This window comes from Artemia sp. Qi Xiang Cuo, chromosome 9 (assembly GCF_049724085.1).
Source record: "Artemia sp. Qi Xiang Cuo chromosome 9, ASM4972408v1, whole genome shotgun sequence".
Classification (NCBI taxonomy): Eukaryota; Metazoa; Arthropoda; class Branchiopoda; order Anostraca; family Artemiidae; genus Artemia; species Artemia sp. Qi Xiang Cuo.
The window spans coordinates 65,569,863-65,589,548 of NC_142802.1; the positions used below are offsets into that span (position 1 = coordinate 65,569,863).

At 34.9% G+C, this 19,686-nt stretch overlaps 1 protein-coding gene across 1 annotated transcript in view; it reads right to left on the reverse strand.

Annotated features, from left to right (window-relative positions):
* The window catches only part of Pbp49 (proximal sequence element A Pbp49), a 204,723-nt gene that overhangs the window by 126,989 nt on the left and 58,048 nt on the right, over positions 1–19,686 (reverse strand). The gene's annotated exons all lie outside the window — the stretch shown is intronic.

The following is a 19,686-nucleotide window of genomic DNA, read 5'->3' on the forward strand; positions in this document are numbered from 1 at the left end:
TCATAGAAGATAGAAAAAGTTATACTTTGATCGTGAATATTTGCCATGAAGATAAGGAGCTCCACTTTAATTCTGAGTTTTCTCGAAGAAGTGCAAAATGTTCAAGCGCTCTTCTGAATTTTCTTAAATAAGAGAAAAAAAAAGTTAGCTCAATTCTGAATTTTACCAATGAAAATGAAAAAAACTTCCATATCAGTTCTTAATTTCTCAAAGACAAAAAATTTAAAGGTCAGTTCTAAATTTTTCCGTAGAAGATATGAAAAGTTACACCATGATTGTGAATATTTTCCATGAAGATAAAAAGTTTCACTTTAATTCTAAGTTTTCTTAAATTCAGTTCCGATTTTTCTCAAAGAGATGAAAAAATTTAAAGTTCTGTTCCAAATTTTTCCGTAGAAGATAGGAAAAGTTATACTATGATTGTGACTATTTTCCATGAAGATAGAAAGTTTCACTTTAATTCTGAGTTTTCTCGAAGAAGTGCAAATGTTCAAGTGCTCTTCTGAATTTCCCTAAAGAAGAGAAAAAAAGTTAGCTTAATTCTGAATTTTACCAATGAAAATGAAAAAGCTTCCATTTCAGTTCTTAATTTCTCTCAGACATAAAAAAATTTAAAGTTCTGTTCTAAATTTTTCCGTAGAAGATAGGAAAAGTTTTACTATGATTGTGATTATTTTCCATGAAGATAAAAAGTTTCACTTTAATTCTAAATTTTCTTAAATTCCGATTTTTCTCAAAGAGATGAAAAATTTAAAGTTCTGTTCAAAATTTTTCGTAGAAGATAGAAAAAGTTATACTTTGATCGTGAATATTTGCCATGAAGATAAGGAGCTCCACTTTAATTCTGAGTTCTCTCGACGAAGTTTAAAATGTTCAAGTTCTCTTCTGAATTTTCTTAAAGAAGAGAAAAAAGTTAGCTCAATTCTGAATTTTACCAATGAAAATGAAAAAAGCTTCCACTTCAGTTCTTAATTTCTCAAAGACATAAAAAATTTAAAGTTCTGTTCTAAATTTTTAAATAGAAGATAGGAAAAGTTATACTATGATTGTGATCATTTTCCATAAAGATAAAAAGTTTCACTTTATTTCTAAATTTTCTTAAATTCAGTTCCGATTTTTCTTAAAGAGATGAAAAAATTTAAAATGTCTGTTCCAAATTTTTCACCTTCACAAACCAATTTTACTACTTGAAGTAACCGTCTTTTTCACCCACAACTTTACTTTACAACATTTCTGCACATCACAACATCAAGCAACGTTCCACTTCAGTTCAGATTTTTCCCCAAAGACATAAATTTAAAGTTCTCCTCCAAATTTTAGTAGAAGATAGAAAAGTTATACTTTGATCGTGAATATTCACCATGAAGATAAGGAGCTCCACTTTAATTCTGAGTTTTCTCGAAGAAGTGCAAAATGTTCAAGTTCTCTTCTGAATTTTCTTAAAGAAGAGAAAAAAAGTTAGCTCAATTCTGAAATTTACCAATGAAAATGTTCCACTACAGTTCTTAATTTCTCAAAGACATAAAAAATAAAAAGTTCAGTTCTAAATTTTTCCGTAGAAGATAGGAAAAGTTATACTATGATTATGATTATTTTCCATGAAGATAAAAATTTTCACTTTAATTCTAAATTTTCTTAATTTCAGTTCCGATTTTTTTAAAAGAGATGAAAAAATTTAAAGTTCTGTTCCAAATTTTTCGTAGAAGATAGAAAAAAGTTATACTTTGATCGTGAATATTCACCATGAAGATAAAAAGTTCCACTTTAATTCTAAATTTTTCAATGATGTACTAACCTCCAAAACTATAAGTTAGGTTAGGTATAAATAAATATTAATAAATAAATAGAAACATACTCCATGTTTAAGTTAGGTTAGGTTAGCTTGTCATGAGCGCACAATCATAGTATAACTTTTTCTATCTTCTACGGAAAAATTTAGAACTGAACTTTAAATTTTTTATGTCTTTGAGAAATTAAGAACTGAAGTGGAAGCTTTTTTTATTTTCTTTGGTAAATTTCAGAATTGAGCTAACTTTTTTTTCTCGTCTTTAAGAAAATTCAGAAGAGAACTTGAACATTTTGTACTTCTTCGAGAAAACTCAATTAAAGTGGAGCTCCTTATCTTCATGGGGAATATTCACGATCAATGTATAACTTTTTCTATCTTCTATGAAAAATTTGGAACAGAACTTTAAATTTTTTCATCTCTGAGAAAAATCGGAACTGAATTTAAGAAAATTTAAAATTAAAGTGAAACTTTTTATCTTCATGGCGAATATTCACAATCATAGTATAACTTTTCCTATCTTCTAAGGAAAAATTTAGAACAGAATTTTAAATTTTTTATGTCTTTGAGAAATTAAGAACTGAAATGGAAGCTTTTTTTCATTTTCATTGGTAAAATTAAGAATTGAGCTAACTTTTTTTCTCTTCTTTAAGAAAATTCAGAAGAGCACTTGAACATTTTGCACTTCTTCGAGAAAACTCAGAATTAAAGTGGAGTTCCTTATCTTAATGACGAATATTCACGATCAAAGTATAACTTTTCCTATCTTCTACGGAAAAATTTGGAACAGAACTTTAAATTTTTTTCATCTCTTTGAGAAAAATCGGAACTGAAAAGTAAAGTTGTGGGTGAAAAAGATGAGTAACTTAGGAAGGATTTTAAGAAAAGAACTTGTTCTGAAAAGATATAACAAAACCTTTGAAAAGTATTGCTTGATGTTGGGGTAGGTAAAAAAGTCGTAAAGTAAAGTTGTGGTGAAAAGGATGAGTACTTCAACTTGTAAAATTGGTTTAGGAGGGACATTACGTAAAGAATTTGTTTTGAAAAGATATAATAAAGCCTTTTGAAAAGTATTGCTTAGTGTTGGGGTGTGCAAAAGGCCATAAAGTAAAGTTGTGGGTGAAAAGGATGAGTACTTCAAGTTGTAAAATTGGTCTAGGAGGGACATTAAGAAAGGAACTTGTTCTGAAAAGATATAAAAGCCTTTTGAAAGTATAGCTTGGCGTTGGGGTATTCAAAAAGTCGTAAAGTAAAGGTGTGGGTGAAAAGGATGAGTACTTTAACTTGTAAAATTGGTTTAGGAGGAACATTAAGAAAAGAATTTGTTCTGAAAAGATATAAAAAAGTCTTTTGAAAGTATTGCTTGGTGTCGGGGTATGTAAAAAAGTCGTAAAGTAAAGTTGTGGGTGAAAAGGATGAGTACTTCAACTTGTAAAATTGGTTTAGGAGGGACATTCAGAAAAGAACTTGTTCTGAAAAGATATAATAAAGCCTTTGAAAGTATTGCTTGGTGTTGGGGTATTCAAAAATCCATAAAGTAAAGTTTTGGGAAGCATGAAAATTGCATATATTTATCGAAAAAGAGAATTATTTCCAATGAAAGAATTAAAGTCGTAAACAGTAGGGGGTTTACATGATAAAACAGAGCATATTTTACGCTTTCTAACGACTATAAACATCGCAGAGTGGAGTTAGTATTGGGGGGGAGGGGGTACCATGAATTTGAATAGCCTGGAGGGGGACTATAAAAATGATTTTATTTGGAAATAACCTAAGAAAATTTACTGAACAGAACTCACATTATAAATCTTTGTAGCTAAAGCTTCCAACTCATCAATATTTAGTGTTATCTCCATGATGCCTTGAGACTGTATGATAATTTAACCTCAACGCATGTCCATTATAAACAAAATCTCAAGGGTGAATTGTGATGTAAGGGAAACCTTACGTAACTCCCTGATTGGCCTAGAAAGATACATGTGATTCTGCCCCGTTAGCGGATCGATAATTCCCCGTCGATTATGCAAATCAATTTCCCAGAAATCTAGTTCCCCTTCGATTATGTAATCAATTTCTTAGAAATCTAGTCCCCTTCGTGAATCAATAAACCATGAATAAATTATGTTAGTTTCGGAGTAATACCTGATTACTTACTGACGTGCAGAGGGGAAAATCTATTTCTAGAAATTATTGTTTCCAAGGCAAATGTGTAATTAGAGACATTCTGAAAATAAGTTCTATGTATGCAAAGTAATCGTCAAACTATGTATTCGCATTCTGTTTATTTTCTTAAAAGCGTTGTACTTATTTTAAGTTACTGCTTGCAAGGCAAATGTGTAATTACAGAAATTATGAAAATGCAGCATTTTTGAGACAAGACTATGCAAATGGGAAAAACAAAACGTGAAAAAAACCTTAAATAGGATAAAATATAAACAAAAAACAATCGCTAATTAAAGAAAGGTATGGGTCCTAGTAGACAATTCCAGGTTGGGTTGATATTAGAGAAAAAATTTTAGGCTCTATTGAGGTATTTCGGAGAGCCTTAAACGAAATACAGCGTTTTTGAGACAGGACTATGCAAATGAAAAAAAAACAGAAGATGAAAGGGCTTATAAAAGGATGAAATATAAAAAAAAACATGCGTAAATTAAAGAAAGATAGGGGGCTCCTAGCAGGCAATTCCAGAGGAGGGGGTGTTATCAGAGGTAAATTTTCGGCACTATTGAGGTATTTCCGAGAGCCCTTACCGAAAATATAGTGTTTACTGAGACAAGACAATGCAAACGTAAAATCAAAACATGAAAAAACCTGACACACGATAAAATATAAAAATATGCGTAAATTAAATAAAAATCGGGGGAGGGGGTCAAAGCAAGCAATTCCAGAGGAGGGGCTTGATATTAGAGCTAAATTTTTAGGCACTATTGAGGTATTTCCGAGAGCCTTTAATGAAATACAGCATTTTGAGACAGGACTGGCAAAGGGAAAAAACAAAACATAAGAAGGCTTATAAAAGGATGAAACATAAACAAAAATATGCGTAGATTAAAGAAAGATGGGGGGGGGTGTGACCAAGCAAGCAATTCCAGAGGAGGGGATTTGATATTAGAGCTAAATCTTTAGGCACTATTGAGGTATTTCCGAGAGCCTGTAACGAAATACAGAGTTTTTCAGACAGAACTAGGCAAACAGAAAAAACAAAACATGAAAAGGCTTTTAAAGCATGAAATGTAAAAAAAAACATCCGTAAATTAAATAAAGATGGGGGGAGGTCCTAGCAGGCAATTCAATCAGGACCCAATCACCCAATTCCACCAGGACCCAAGCGAGTAATTCCAACGGAGGGTCCTAACCTAACCATCAGAAGACACTAGCGAGCAATTCCAACGGGACCCCTAGCAAAGCAATTTCACCGACAAGAAGTTTCAAGACGTTTCAAGGCATCTTTTGAGATAAGAAATACAAACGTAAAATCAAAACATGAAAAAACCTAACATACGATAAAATATAAACAAAAACAGGCGTATATTAAAAGAAGATTGGGGGGGGGGGATCCAAGCAAGCAATTTCAGAGGAGGGGGTTGATATTAATTAGAGCTAAATTTTTAGGGTCTACTGAGGTATTTCCAAGAGCCTTTAATGAAATACAGCGTTTTTGAGACAGGATTATGCAAATGGATAAAACAAAACATGAAAAGGCTTATAAAAGGATGAAATATAAACAAAAACGTGCGTAAATTAGAGAGATGGGGAGGGGGGTCCAAGCAAGCAATTCCAAAGGAGGAGGTTGAGATTAGAGCAAAATTTTTAGGCACTTTTGAGGTATTTCCGAGAGCCTTTAACGAAATACAGCGTTTTTGAGACAGAACTATGCAAATAGAAAAAACAAAACTTGAAAAGGCTCATAAAAGGATGAAATATAAACAAAAACTTCCGTAAATTAAAGAAAGATGGGGGAGGTCCTAGCAGGCAATTCAATCAGGACTCAATCACCCAGAGCCCTAGAGAGTAATTCAAACGAAAGCTCTTAGCCTAACCGTCGGAGGACCCTAGTAAGAAGTCCTAACGGAACCCCTAGCAAGCAATTTCACCGACAAGAAGTTTCAAGACGTTTCAAGGCATTTCAAGATGTTTTCTTCAAAATCTGTCTAGACATTCCAAGACGTTTTTCGAGATTTCCTTGCTTGTTATACTTCAAAAACCAAAGGATGTGAGGAAAACCTTCAAGTGGCACTAGTGGGGGAGGCGGGGGACATCAAGACACCCGACCCTAACAAGCAACTCCAACGGGACCCCCCTAACTTATACACTGGAGGACCCTAGCAAGCAATTTAATAGGGCCCCTTCATACAATTCAACCGGAGCCCCCTAGAATGCAATTCCAATATGGGGCCCTAACCTAACCATCGGAGGAGACTAGCAACCAATTCAACCGGGACCCAAGCACCCAATTCAACTGGGGCCCTAGCGAGCAATTCCACCCCCCCCCAACCTAACCACCGGAGGACCTAAGCAACCAATTCAACCGGGACCCAAGCGTCCAATTCAACCGAACCCCAGGCGAACAATTCCGACGGGCCCCCTAACCTAACCACCGGAGGACCCTAGCAAGCAATTCATCCAGAACCCAAGCATCCAATACAACCAGACCCCTAGCGAGCATTTCCGACGAGGACCCCCCCCCCCACCCTCTAGCCTAACCACCGGAGGATCCTAGCAACTAATTCAATTCTGACCCATGCATCCAATTCATCCGGGATCCTCTAGCGGGCCATTCCAACGGAGGGCCCTAACCTAACCACCGGAGGACCCTAGCAGCCAATTCAACCGGGATCCAAGCATCCAATTCAACTGGGCCCTCTAGCTTGCATTTTCAACGAGCCCCCCCCCCCCTAACCTAAACATCGGGGGACCCCATCAAGCGATTCCAACGGAGGGGCCTAACCATCGGAGGACCCTAGCATGAAATTCAACCAGGGCCCAAGTATTGTTCATGGAAATTGTTGCGTGCTGATTTTTTGTTCGTGGAACTTCTTGCATGCTGATTTTTGGTCGTGAAACTTGTACATTGATTTTCTCCTCGTGAGTCTGATTTCTTCATGGAACTTCTTCCGTTCTGATTTTTTTGTTCCTGGAATTTGTTGCGTGCTGATTTTTTTTTTGTTCATGAAACTTGTTACATGTTGATTTTTCTCTTCGTGGAACTTCTACATAGATTTCTTATCCACATGAAATTGATTTTTTTCCAGGAACTTGTTGCGTGCTGAAGTTTTGTTCATGAAACTTGCTGCATGTTGTTTTATCTCTTCGTGAAACTCGTACATTGATTTTTCTCCTCGCGAAACTGATTTTGTTCATGGAACTTATTGCGTGCTAATTTTTGTTCGTGGAAATTGTTGCATGCTGATTTTTGTCCGTGAAACCTGTTACATGTTGTTTTTTTTTCTCTTCGTGAAACTTGTACATGGATTTTTCTCCTTATAAAACTGATTTTGTTCATGGAATGTGTTGCGTGCTGATTTTTTTTCTGTTCGTGGTACTAACAACGTGCTGATGTTTGTCCGTGAAACTTGTTGCATGTTGATTTTTCTCTTCGTGAAGCTTATACATTGATTTCTTATCCACATGAAATTGATTTTCTTCAAGGAACTCGTTGCGCGCTGATTTTTTGTTCATGAAACTTATTGCATGTTGTTTTTCTCTTCGTGAAATTCGCAAAACCTCCTCGCAAAACTGATTTTGTTCAAGGAACTTATTGCATGCTAATATTTGTTCGTGGAAATTGTTGCATGCTGATTTTTGTCGTGAAACTTGTTACATGTTGTTTTTTCTCTTCGTGAAACTTGTACATGGATTTTTCTCCTTATGAAACGGATTTTGTTCATGGAATTTGTTACGTGCTGATTTTTTTCTGTTCGTAGTACTTGCAGCGTGCTGATGTTTGTACGTGAAACTTGTTGCATGTTGATTTTTCTCTCCGTGAAGCTTATACATTGATTTCTTATCCACATGAAATAGATTTTCTTCAAGGAACTCGTCGCGTGCTGATTTTTTGTTCATGAAACTTATTGCATGTTGTTTTTCTCTTCGTGAAATTCGTACATTGATTTTTTTCCTCGCCAAACTGATTTTGTTCATGGAACTTATTGTGTGCTAATTTTTGTTCGTGGAAATTGTTGCATGCTGATTTTTGTCTGTGAAACTTGTTACATGTTGTTTTTTCTCTTCGTGAAACTTGTACATGGATTTTTCTCCTTATGAAACTGATTTTGTTCATGGAATTTTTTGCGTCCTGATTTTTTTCTGTTCGTGGTACTTGCAGCGTGCTGATGTTTGTCCGTGGAACTTGTTACATGTTGATTTGTCTCTTCGTGAAACTTATACATTGATTTCTTATCCACATGAAATTGATTTTCTTCAAGGAACTCGTTGCGTGCTGATTTTTTGTTCATGAAACTTATTGCATGTTGTTTTTCTCTTCGTAAAATTCGTACATTGATTTTCCCCTCGCGAAACGGATTTTGATCATGGAACTTATTGCGTGCCGATTTTTGTTCGTGGAACTTATTGCATGCTAATTTTTGTCTTTGAAACTTGTTGCATGTTGTTTTTTCTCTTCGTGAAACTTGTACACTGATTTTTCTCCACATGAAACTGATTTTGTTCATGAAATTTGTTGCGAGCTGTTTTTTTTTTTCGTTATCTTGTTACATGCTGACTTTTATTCATTAAACTTTTTACATATTGATTTTTTTTTTCTTCGTGAAAATTATACATTGATTTTTCTCCTCGCGAAACTAACTTTGTTAATGGAACTTGATGCGTGCTGACCTTTTTTTCTCGAAAATGGTTCCATGTTGATTTTTACTCTTCGTGAAACTTGTACATTGATTTTTCTCCTCATGAAACTGATTTTTTTCATAAAACTTGTTGCTTGCTGTTTTTTTTCGTTCGTGGAACTTGTTGAGTGCTACATTTTGTTTGTGAAACTTGTTACATGTTGATTTTTTTCATTGTGAAACTTGTAATGGAACATGGAACATGTAAGTGCTGATGTACATTGATTTTTCTCCTCGTGAAACTAATTATTTTTTTCATGGAACTTGTTGCATGCTGTTTTTTTTTCGTTCGTGGAACTTGTTGAGTGCTATTTTTGTTTGTGAAACTTGTTATATGTTGACTTTTTTCATTGTGAAACTTGTACATTGATTTTTCTCCTCAAGATGCTGATTTTCTTCAAGGAACTTGATGCGTGCTGATTTTTTTGTGGAACTCGTTACGCGCTAATTTTTATTAGTGAAACTTGTTATATGTTGATTTTTCTCTTCGTGAAACATGTACATTGATTTTTTATTCTCGTCACAGAACTGATTTTATTCATGGAACTTGTTACGTGTCGATTTTTGTTCGCGAAGCTTGTTGCATGTTGTTTTTCTCTTCGTGAAACTTGTACGTTGATTGTTTTTCTCCTCGCGAAACTGATTTTGTTCATGGAAGTTGTTGCGTCCTGATTTATGTTCGTGGAAATTATTGAGTGCTGATTTTTGTTCGTAAAACTTGTTGCATGTTGGTTTTTCTCTTCGTGAGACTGATTTCATTCACGGAACTTGTTGTCTGTTGATTTCTATTCTTGGAACTTGTTGCATGCTTATTTTTTGTTCGTGACACTTGCTGCGTGTTGTTTTTTCTCTTCGTTAAACATGTACATTGATTTTTTTATTCTCGTCGAGAAACTGATTTTATTCATGGAAATTATTGCATGCTTAAATTTTGTTTCGCGGAACTTGTTGCATGTTGATTTTTCTCTTCGCGAATCTTTTACAATATTTTTTTTCCGTCGTGAAACTGATTTTAATCAAGGAACTTGTTGCGTGCTGATTTTTTGTTCGTGGAACTTGTTACATGCTGATTTATGTCCGTGAAACACGTTACATGTTGATTTTTCTCTTTGTAAAACCTGTACATTGATTTTTCTCCTCGTGAAACTGATTTCTTCATGGAACTTGTCGCGTGCTGATTTTTGGCCGTGTAACTTGTTAAATGTTGATTTTTCTCTTCGTGAAACTTATATATTGATTTTTCTCATCGTGAAACTGATTTTCTTCATGGAACTTCTCGCGTGCTCATTTATGTTTGTAGAACTTGTTGAGTGCCGATTTTTGCCCGTGAAACTTTTCGCATGTAGATTTTTCTCTCCGTGAAACTCGTACATTAATTTTTCTACTCGCGAAATTAATTTTGCTCATGGAACTTGTTGCGTGCTGATTGATATTCTTGGAACTTTTTGAGTGCTGATTTTTTCTCGTGAAACTTGTAGCATATTGATTAATCTCTAAGTGAAACTAGCACATTATTTTTTCGTCAAGCGAAATTGATTTTACTCCTGGAATTTATTACATGCTGATTTTTTTTTTCTCGTGGAAGTGTTGCCTGCCGATATTTTTTTGCTCGTAAAACTTGCCGCATGTTGATATTACTCCTGGCAAAAATTGTACATTGATTGTTCTTCCTCGTGAAACTGATTTAATTCATGGAATTTATTGCATACTTATTTTGTTCGTGGAACTTGCTGCATGCTGATTTTTGTTCGTAAAACATGTTGCATGTTCCACGAACAAAAATCAACACTTGACAAGTTCCATGAATGAAATCAGCTTCATGAGCAAAAAAATCAATAGACAATTTTCACAAAGAGTAAAAAACAAGATGCAACAAGTTTCACAAACAAATAAAAACAGCAAGCAACAAGTTCCATAAACAAAATCAGCACGCATTAAGTTCCATTAATAAAAATAGTTTCGACAGGAGAAAAATCAATATAAAATTTTCACGAAGAAAAAATCAACATGTAATAAGTTTCACGAACAAAAATCAGCAGGTAACAAGTTCCACGAACAAAAAAAAACAGCAGGCAACAAATTCCATGAACAAAATCAGTTTCACGAGGAGAAAGATCGATGTACAAGTTTAACGAAGAGAAAAAATAACAACATGCAACAAGTTTCACGGAAAAAAATCAGCATGCAACAAGTTGCACGAACCAAAATCAGCGAGCAATAAGTTCCATGAACAAAATCAGTTTCACGATGAGAAAAATCAATGTACGAGTTTCACGAAGAGAAAAAACAACATGCAACAAGTATCATGAACAAAAAATCAGCACGGGACAGGTTCCTTGAACAAAATCAATTTCATGTGGACAAGAAAGAAAAGCATAAGTTTAATGAAGAGAAAAAATCAACATTTAAAAGTTCCATAAGCAAAAAAAATCAGAATGCAACAAGTTCCATGAAAAAATCAGTTTCACGAGGAGAAAAATTAATGTACAATTTTCACGAAGAGAAAAATCAACGTTTCACGGACAAACATCAGCACACTCTAATTTCCACGAACGAAAATCAGCACTTAACAAGTTCCATGAACGAAATCAGTTTCATGAGGAGAAAAATCATTGAACAAATTTCACGAATAGTAAAAAACAACATGCAACAATATTCACAAACAAAAAAAAATCAGCACGCAACAAGTCCCACATACAAAAATCAGCACGCACTGAGTTCCATTACCAAATTAGTTTCGCGAGGAGAAAAATCAACGTACAATTTTCACAAAGAAAAAAAATCAACGCGTAGCAAGTTTCACGAACAAAAATCAGCACGTAACAAGTTCCATGAACAAAAAAAAGAACACACAACAAATTGCATGAACAAAATCAGTTTCATGAGGAGACAAATCAATGTACAAATTACACGAAGAAAAAAAACATGCAATAAGTTTCACGGACAAAAATCAGAATGCAAGTTCCGCGAACAAAAATCAACACGCAATAAGTACAATAACAAAATCAGTTTCGCAAGGAGATAAATCAATGGATGAGTTTCACAAAGAGAAAAAACAACATTCGACAAGTTTCATAAACAAAAAACCACCACGCAATAAGTTCCTTGAAAAAAAAATCCATTTCATGGGGATAAGAAATCAATGTATAAATTTCACGAAGAGAAAAATCAACATATAACAAGTTTCATGAACAAAAAAATCAGCACGGAACAAGTTCCATGAACAAAAAAAATCAGAACGCAAGAATTTCCTGAACGCAAGAACGAAGAAAATCATGTTCAAGAGGAAAAAAACAATGTACAAGTTTCAGGAAGAGAAAAATCCACATGTAACAAGTTTCACGAATCAAAATCAGCATGTAAGAAGTTCCACGAACAAAAAATTAGAACGCAACAAGTTCCGTGAACAATACTTGAGCCCCGGTTGAATTTCTTGCTAGGGTCCTCCGATGGTTAGGTTAGGCCCCTCCAATAAAATTGCTCGCTAAGGAGCCCCCGTTTGATTTGGACACCAGGGTCCCGGTTGAATTGGTTGCTAGGGTCCTCTGGTGGTTAGGTTAGGCGGGGAGCTCGTTAAAATATTTGCTAGGGAACCCGATTAAATTGGATGCTTGGATGCCCGTTGAATTGGCTGCTACGGTCCTCCGGTGGTTAGGTTAGGGCCCTCCATTGGAATTGCTCGCTAGGGGGTACCAGTTGAATTGGATGCATAGGTCCCGGTTGAATTAGTTGCTAGAGTCCTGCGGTGGTTAGGTTAGAGGCGAAGGGAGCCTCATTGGAAATACTTGCAAGGGTCATCGGGTGGTTAGGTTGGGGGGCCAGATTGAATTGGATGCTGAATTGGTTATTGGACACTGAATTGGGTCGCTGAGTTGGAACTGGACGCTGAATTGGGTCCCAATTGCATTGGTTAATATGTTCCTCCGGTGGATAGGTTAGGGGGACGTTGGAATTGCTCACTAGGGGCCCAATTGAATAGGATGCTTGGATCCCGGTTGAATAGGTTGCTTGGATCCCGGTTGAATTGGTCGCTAAGGTTCTCCGATGGTTCGATAAGGTTCAACATACGACGTAGGTATTTTGGATGACTACACTACTTTTCTATGACCAACAAGCAAAAGTTTGATAGGGATAAATCCTTTTATTGGACAGTGAAAATAGTTACAAAATCTCATACTTTACTGTCCGCTAGAATTCTTTCTTTCAAAAGAAACAATTCTTTTGATAAATAGTAGAAAAAGATAAAAGTATATTCAAGGGCTTCTACTAGCTAAGGGTCGAAACGGCCTCAGTGCTATACTTAAAATTAAAATACTCAATCCATACAATTATAAATCCTCATCCTCATCCACCCCGTACAAAAAATATTAGTGAACAAGTATTACACAAAACTACGGATGATATAAAGTTTTGACATAATGTTTAAACTTTGATAATTTTATAAATCTATGTTGCATTCCATTAAATTTCGATTAAAAAAAAACGAAAAACAACTGACAAACCCAGCAGTGGAAAACTCTACCAGCACTTCGACAATTCACCCTCAATGAAACTCTTTCAATTAATGCGAATACTAGGCTAAGTAAAAAAAAAACCTGTACCAATAATTTTTTCAACGAAAATCAAAGACCCATACTATAACATGAAACGACCCGAAATAAAATTATATAAAAAGTCAAACTTAATATTAACACAAATTGCTATTATACAATAAATGGAACATAAAACGAATATCAATCGAAATTAATAATTATATCAAAACTTGGAAAAAACACATTTTCCAAAAAGCTTTTCAGCGAAAAGTAAAGAGCCATAATATATCCTGAAATGACCCGAAATAAATTCGTATAAAAAGTCAAACTTAATATGAACACAAATTCCTATGATCGAATAAATGAAATATAAAACAAAAACAATTAAATGAATAATTAAATCAAAAATAAATATAAGAGATGCTACTTTGGATGAATAGACGGAACCCATAAGGTCCAAGCATTAAAATGAAAAGTTAGGTCTTATCACAAATAAAACATTGACCGCCTGCCTTTTCTGCCTTCTACTAGCCAAGGGTCGAAACGGCTTCAGTGCCAGACTGAAAATATAATATTGAATCCAGATAATTAAAAGCCTCCCGATCCTCCCCGTGCAAAAAATATTAGTAAAAAGTTATTGCAAAAAACTATGGATTATCTAATATTTTAACAAAATGTTTAAATTTTTTAATTCTGAAAATCTTTGTTGCATTCAATTATTTTTGGTAAAAAAATGACAATCCAGCAGTGGAAAACTCTACAAGCACTTCGACGATTAACCTTTAATGAAACTCTTTCAATAAATGCGACTAAAAAAACAATACATTTTCCAATAAGCTATCCAAAGAAAAGTAAAGAGCCTTAATATAACCTGAAATTACCCGAAATAAAGTCATATAAAAAGTCCAACTTAATATGAACATAAATTGATATGATCAAATAAATGAAATATAAAAGAAGGAACCCATAAGGTCCAAGCATTAAAATGAAAAGTCATGTTTTATCACAAATCAGACCTTGACTGCCTGTCATCTCAGCCCATCAAAAGCCAGAGCGTCTTGTGGTTATGTATTTACCATAACAAATCAAACATGAACCATAAATCTCATATGCCTTGAATTTTTATCAAAGATTTTTTTCTTTTCATCAAATATTACTCAAAACAACATTAAATAAACTGATAAATGATTTATATGTTCATCACCCATTAAATTGTAATAAAAATAAATATAGAAATACAAGCAAAAACTATGGCTCAGGTTCAGAGTCAGACCAAATAATTAGTAAAAATTCTTCAGCTGCTAATTCTTCTTTTCTCTGTTTTTTGTGGTTTGTGTTATTTGGGTTCAAAATCTGCCTCTTACCGCAAAATCTGCCCAACGTTTTCTTAGCTGTTCCAATAGATATTGGTTCTCTGGGCTCTAGATTCCTGAGAAGGCGCGAATCAACTATTTCTGGTAAAAGACTTTCCTGCCAGAAGCTTAAAAGGCTTGGGAATACTCGGGCCCAATGCTCTCTATTGCGTTCAATTGTAAGGACTTCCCAATCCTTCTCGTTATTATAGACAAGTAGGCAACATTTTTCTTGATTTGAAATTTCAAAATGTCCTTGAATTTGGCTATAATACTTGTGAGTGGCTTTGAGCTTAATATCTAAGCCGATACTCGGCAGAAAGAAGTCTTTGACAAGGCCTTTCGTACGAGCTGCATCAGTTATAGTTTTGTTTTCTGGAATATTGTGGACAGTCTTAACCTCTATTGGTGTCCCATCTGGCAAAATCCCGTCTAATGAAGTACCAAGAAACTGGTGTGTCGAGTGAACCAAAATACCAATATCCTCGTAATTTCCGCGCCAATTTTTTCTTCACATGCTCTTAAAGCAACAGGTTCTAACCGACTACCTTTCAGCATAGCAGTTGAGCGGTAACCACAACCACCACTTCTAATATCTTTCACAATCGGTGCAGTTTTAGTTGATTGTTTGCGTGTAGCTATTCTGTGAAAGTACGTGCTGGTTATTCTATTACTTCTTTCATGTATTCAGTTTTCATTGGAAGATTGGCCTTTTGTTCTCTTGTAAAGTTCTTTCAAAGCGGTGTCACTGCTCTTTAGATAGGACTCCTCAAATGTAACCATAGCTATTTTTAGTTCCTCTTCTTTTATATCAGGCATAGTGCAGCTTAGTCAATAGTCATAGTTACCCAGAGAGAGAGTTGTTGATTGCATTTTCTTTTGGCCCGGAATCTACCTCCATTATTACTATAATACCGTATCAGATTTCGCTTGGATTTAGCTCGGTGGTTTGGGGTTTTACTACAGAATTTCTTCATTATATTTGTTGGACTGTGATTAAATGTTTTTTCCATGCATAAGCATGTCGCTTTTGACCAAGTGCGTAGGACAAGCTTGCACCACCAATTCGGGCATGATACGACCCTCGCTTTGACCTACTAATTTGCTTGCCTCCGCAAAACTTGGCAGCTACTGACATGTAATTTTCGGCAAGGTTCGTTGTCACGTCGGTAAGGAGGAAATTTGCTTTCTTGCACACGTTCTCAATCCCATGTCTCACGTCCTGGAGAACCTGTGCTGGTAAGTTCCACCAACGATCCTCTATACAACTACTGGGCATTTAACTTTTGGAGGTAAGTATATCCGTACTTTACATGATTTATAAAGACACTATCGAGGCCTTTCTGTATAGATTTTTTAAAAGTAACGGTTCTACAATCCTCTTTTGCATTTTTTTTATTTTCCCACGAAGGTATTTTGTGAGTCTTTGTATAATCTCTCGTTTTAATTTCGCATGTGCACCTTTCTTCATTTTCACTAGATTATATAGATACGAAGTGTAGTTTTTCGTAACATGGTTTACACACTCTTCTTTTTCAATTAGAGGACCGTATGAGATGTTCTGTTTCAATTTGTATAAAACACTCGAGTCTCCATCTACAATAACACGACGGTACTGCAGTCCATGCATTTCATCGCTCACTCTAAAACCTTCAATGAGAATATCCGTCTCCATACTTTTTGACGGGCCATCATAATTCATAAAACACACATGTTGTAGAGGAGTTTTTACCTCTTTTTTCACCCGAAAACAAACATAGCAATATTTATTTTTTATGCCCACGTACAGCAATTTTTTTGTGTAAGCGTCAATGATTACAGCCACACAACCCTTAGCTGTATAATCATGCCCCCTACTCCATTTGTTCCACCCACCATCACAAACCACTTTGGTCCAGTATGTATCATCGACATATCGATCTTCGTGAATTGCACGCTGTAGGGACTCTTTTCCATTCTCCAGTAAAACATCTGTCAAAGTATCCAATCATACTTTCCCTACAGAAAGTTCAGTTTTCAAAAATGAATTGTGACATGCCTTACACACCCAGCACACTTAGAAAATCACAAAATGTTGCCTGGTCTCCCCTTGAGCCCATGAGACCCCACGTAGCCTTAAAATTGAGGTCTCCATGCACGTCTATGTAATATTCAATCAATTCTTTCGGATTTTCTTTGGAAAAAGATGTTGGATAATCTTTGATCTTTATCACGGGTGGGTCAGGTTCATTTTTCACTAGTTTCTTCCACCTACAGGCAATACATTCTGTCACTAGTGTGATTTTTAAGCCAACATTATATACACGAACGATGCGGATTTCGGGACTTTCTTCTCTACATTGAAATTTGTTCAGTAAAAATTCTGCGAGCTCTTGGACGAAAAATAGAAGGTTCACTATGCAGCTGAGATTCTGAATGTTCCCTAAATCAAGACCCTCCAGAATTTTCTTCTGTTTCTCAATGAGAGCTAGTCCTGCTGATACTAAGTCCCTCGTATCATCTGCATAATCATTAGCAATAGAAGTTTCCCTTGGAAGGTAGTACCTGAAAGACGAAAAGGAAGTTAGTAATCGAAGCAGGCAGTGAGAGAAGAAGCAATTTTAAAAGAAATTAATTATACTGTTTTCCAGAAAACCATATTTAAAGGAGTTGCACTCATGCTAAACTTTTTAGCACACAAAATGTATTTACAACAATGTAATTATCAAGAATTATTTATGTGTAAAAGAGGGAAAGGGGGGCTGAAAAATTAACTGAGCTCTTAAGCTCTTGTTGTTTCGAATCAGAGTTGTCAATTTCGTTCTTGTCAAATTTTATTTGATTATATCATGGATAATGCCATACATTATTCTTTACTTTTGTGACTAGGATCAGGCACTCTGAAGATGAATTCCGATAAAAAAAATTCAAAAAAAGTCTCTAACATAACACAGTAGTATAGAAGAGCATATTTGCAACCACTTCCAAAACAAAACCTATCAGAGGCAAAAATAAGAAAAATAACTAGAAGATAACCATTTTCCTCTTGAAAAGAAATGAAAGTATTCATTTTGTTTATCTAGGCCAGCTGAATTGTAAATATAGTTCACTCTTGTCCAGAGGCAGACTGAATCACTGGTCCTCCTGCCACCTGGTAGGTGAGCCCTCAATTAAAATTGCACTTGAACCTTCGGATAAAAACCAAAAAAAAATTCAGGAAAAATTTGAAAAACAAATAATATGGAACTTAACGAGTCTTTTATATATGGAATTAGCATAAAAATTGACTTTTTTATGGGTCTATTGTTATAAAAATTCTGCTTTTTAGAGCTTCGATTACTATTGGGCCAAGTCGCTCTATTTTTAAGGTCCATTATCCCTCCCCCACACACCGCGGTTACTGTTTTCCCTCTTCAACCGTTTCAAGTATGATTATGTTTAGGAGAATGATTGTGTCATTTTGTAATTTATATACATTGCTACCCATACATTACACGTTGCATACCACCCATATAAGCCTAATTTAACATTGAATCAGGTTTTGGTTAGTTCCTTCCATTGCAGGCTGTTCATTGCAAAATGAGTACTCCTTACTCCTATCTTCTCCCCTAAGATTTTTTGTTTAATTTAATAAATGAGTACCCTCATTAGCTTAATCCAATACATTGGCGGTTATAGGTCGGGGCAGGGAGGGGGCAGCGCTTGTATTTTATATTTGTATACTCCTGTGGCATACCTTGCCCCCCCCCCCCAGATTATGAGGTATAAGGCCGCTAATGATCAAATACGATACAAAATTCTTAATTTAACCAAAAAAGAATCCTCCCGTTCCAGTTGAAAAATGCTTCCATGGATAATTTCAACATGAAGAATTTTTCTCACGGATATTCCCCCCTCCAATGGAAAAATATTCCAGACAGTTCCAAGCCAGGTGAAAATTTCTCCAGAAAATGTCTCCAGAACACCTCAACATGTAAAATTGAGTTGGCAAGGAAAAAGTAAGTCAAATAACACCATTTTTGGTACCTTTACATTTTATACAACAAACTTAAGAAAGAAATTTTTGTAAATGGTAATGAAATAACTCATATTCATGTTGAAACTGGAATATTTTAGAAACAAATTGGGCCTACATATTAGGACATTAGCGTGGGGGGGGGGGGTAAACAATAGCATATATTAAATGCATAACCTAAACAAACCTATTTAACCTAATGAAAAAAAACATGATGAAAATTGAATGCTTTATTAGCAAAATAGTGAAAACTACAAATTGGAAATATGCTCCCAGAGCATATTTAATTTATACAGTAAACTACGTATTTTATACAACGTAATTTATACAATAAATTACGTATAATTTATGTACTTACCGCACATGTTTTAGATTAAGCCATCCTTTGTTGATCTTTTTTCTCCTAGTCATTCACATGCGATTCTCTCAGCAGTCAAACTCGAATTAAAAATGTTTCTGACTCATCTTAGCCTTGGGTTATGTAGAACAGGAAAAATAAAGTAAAAATTTAATTTGTTTCATAAATAGATATAAAATTAACGACTCGGAATAAAAAGCTGAAAAGCTTGGAATATACTAAATAAAAAAAGAGCTACAACTTGAAGTCAATTTCGACTTCGTCGCTTTTATACAAGCCCTACAAGAGTCTAAATTGTGAAAACGTAAAAACAATCGTGGAGGAATAAATTTAAAAAAAATAGAATTTTCAAATGGGCAAATTAATTTTAAAAGATTTTTTTAATTTATGGTACTTTCAATTTTTTCAAATTTTCCTTTTTTTAAGATCCAGATCTTTTTCAAAAAAAGCTACCAAGTTTCACTTTAGATTTTTTTTTCTATTTCCTGGGAATTAAATCAGAAAAAACAAAACGGCCAAATTTTAGATCCTTTTTCAAAGATCCCCTGTGCAAAAATTTGCTTTGCTGACATGCCGGGTCAGAGAGCTAGATCTCTTTTCATAGCATAGGAAAATTAACATTACAATGGATTTAGGGAGTTTAACCTTAAACAAATCTAGTCCATGAACCTGAAACATTTTATGACCCGGAAGTAAAATATTTTCTTCTGTGTAAATATCGTTGTTTTAATTGTAATACTTTAATTTATCTGCTGATTTGTAGGGCACCCCCTCTGGCCAGTGAGGATTATTGAGATGGTAAAGACTACAACGGGTTCAACG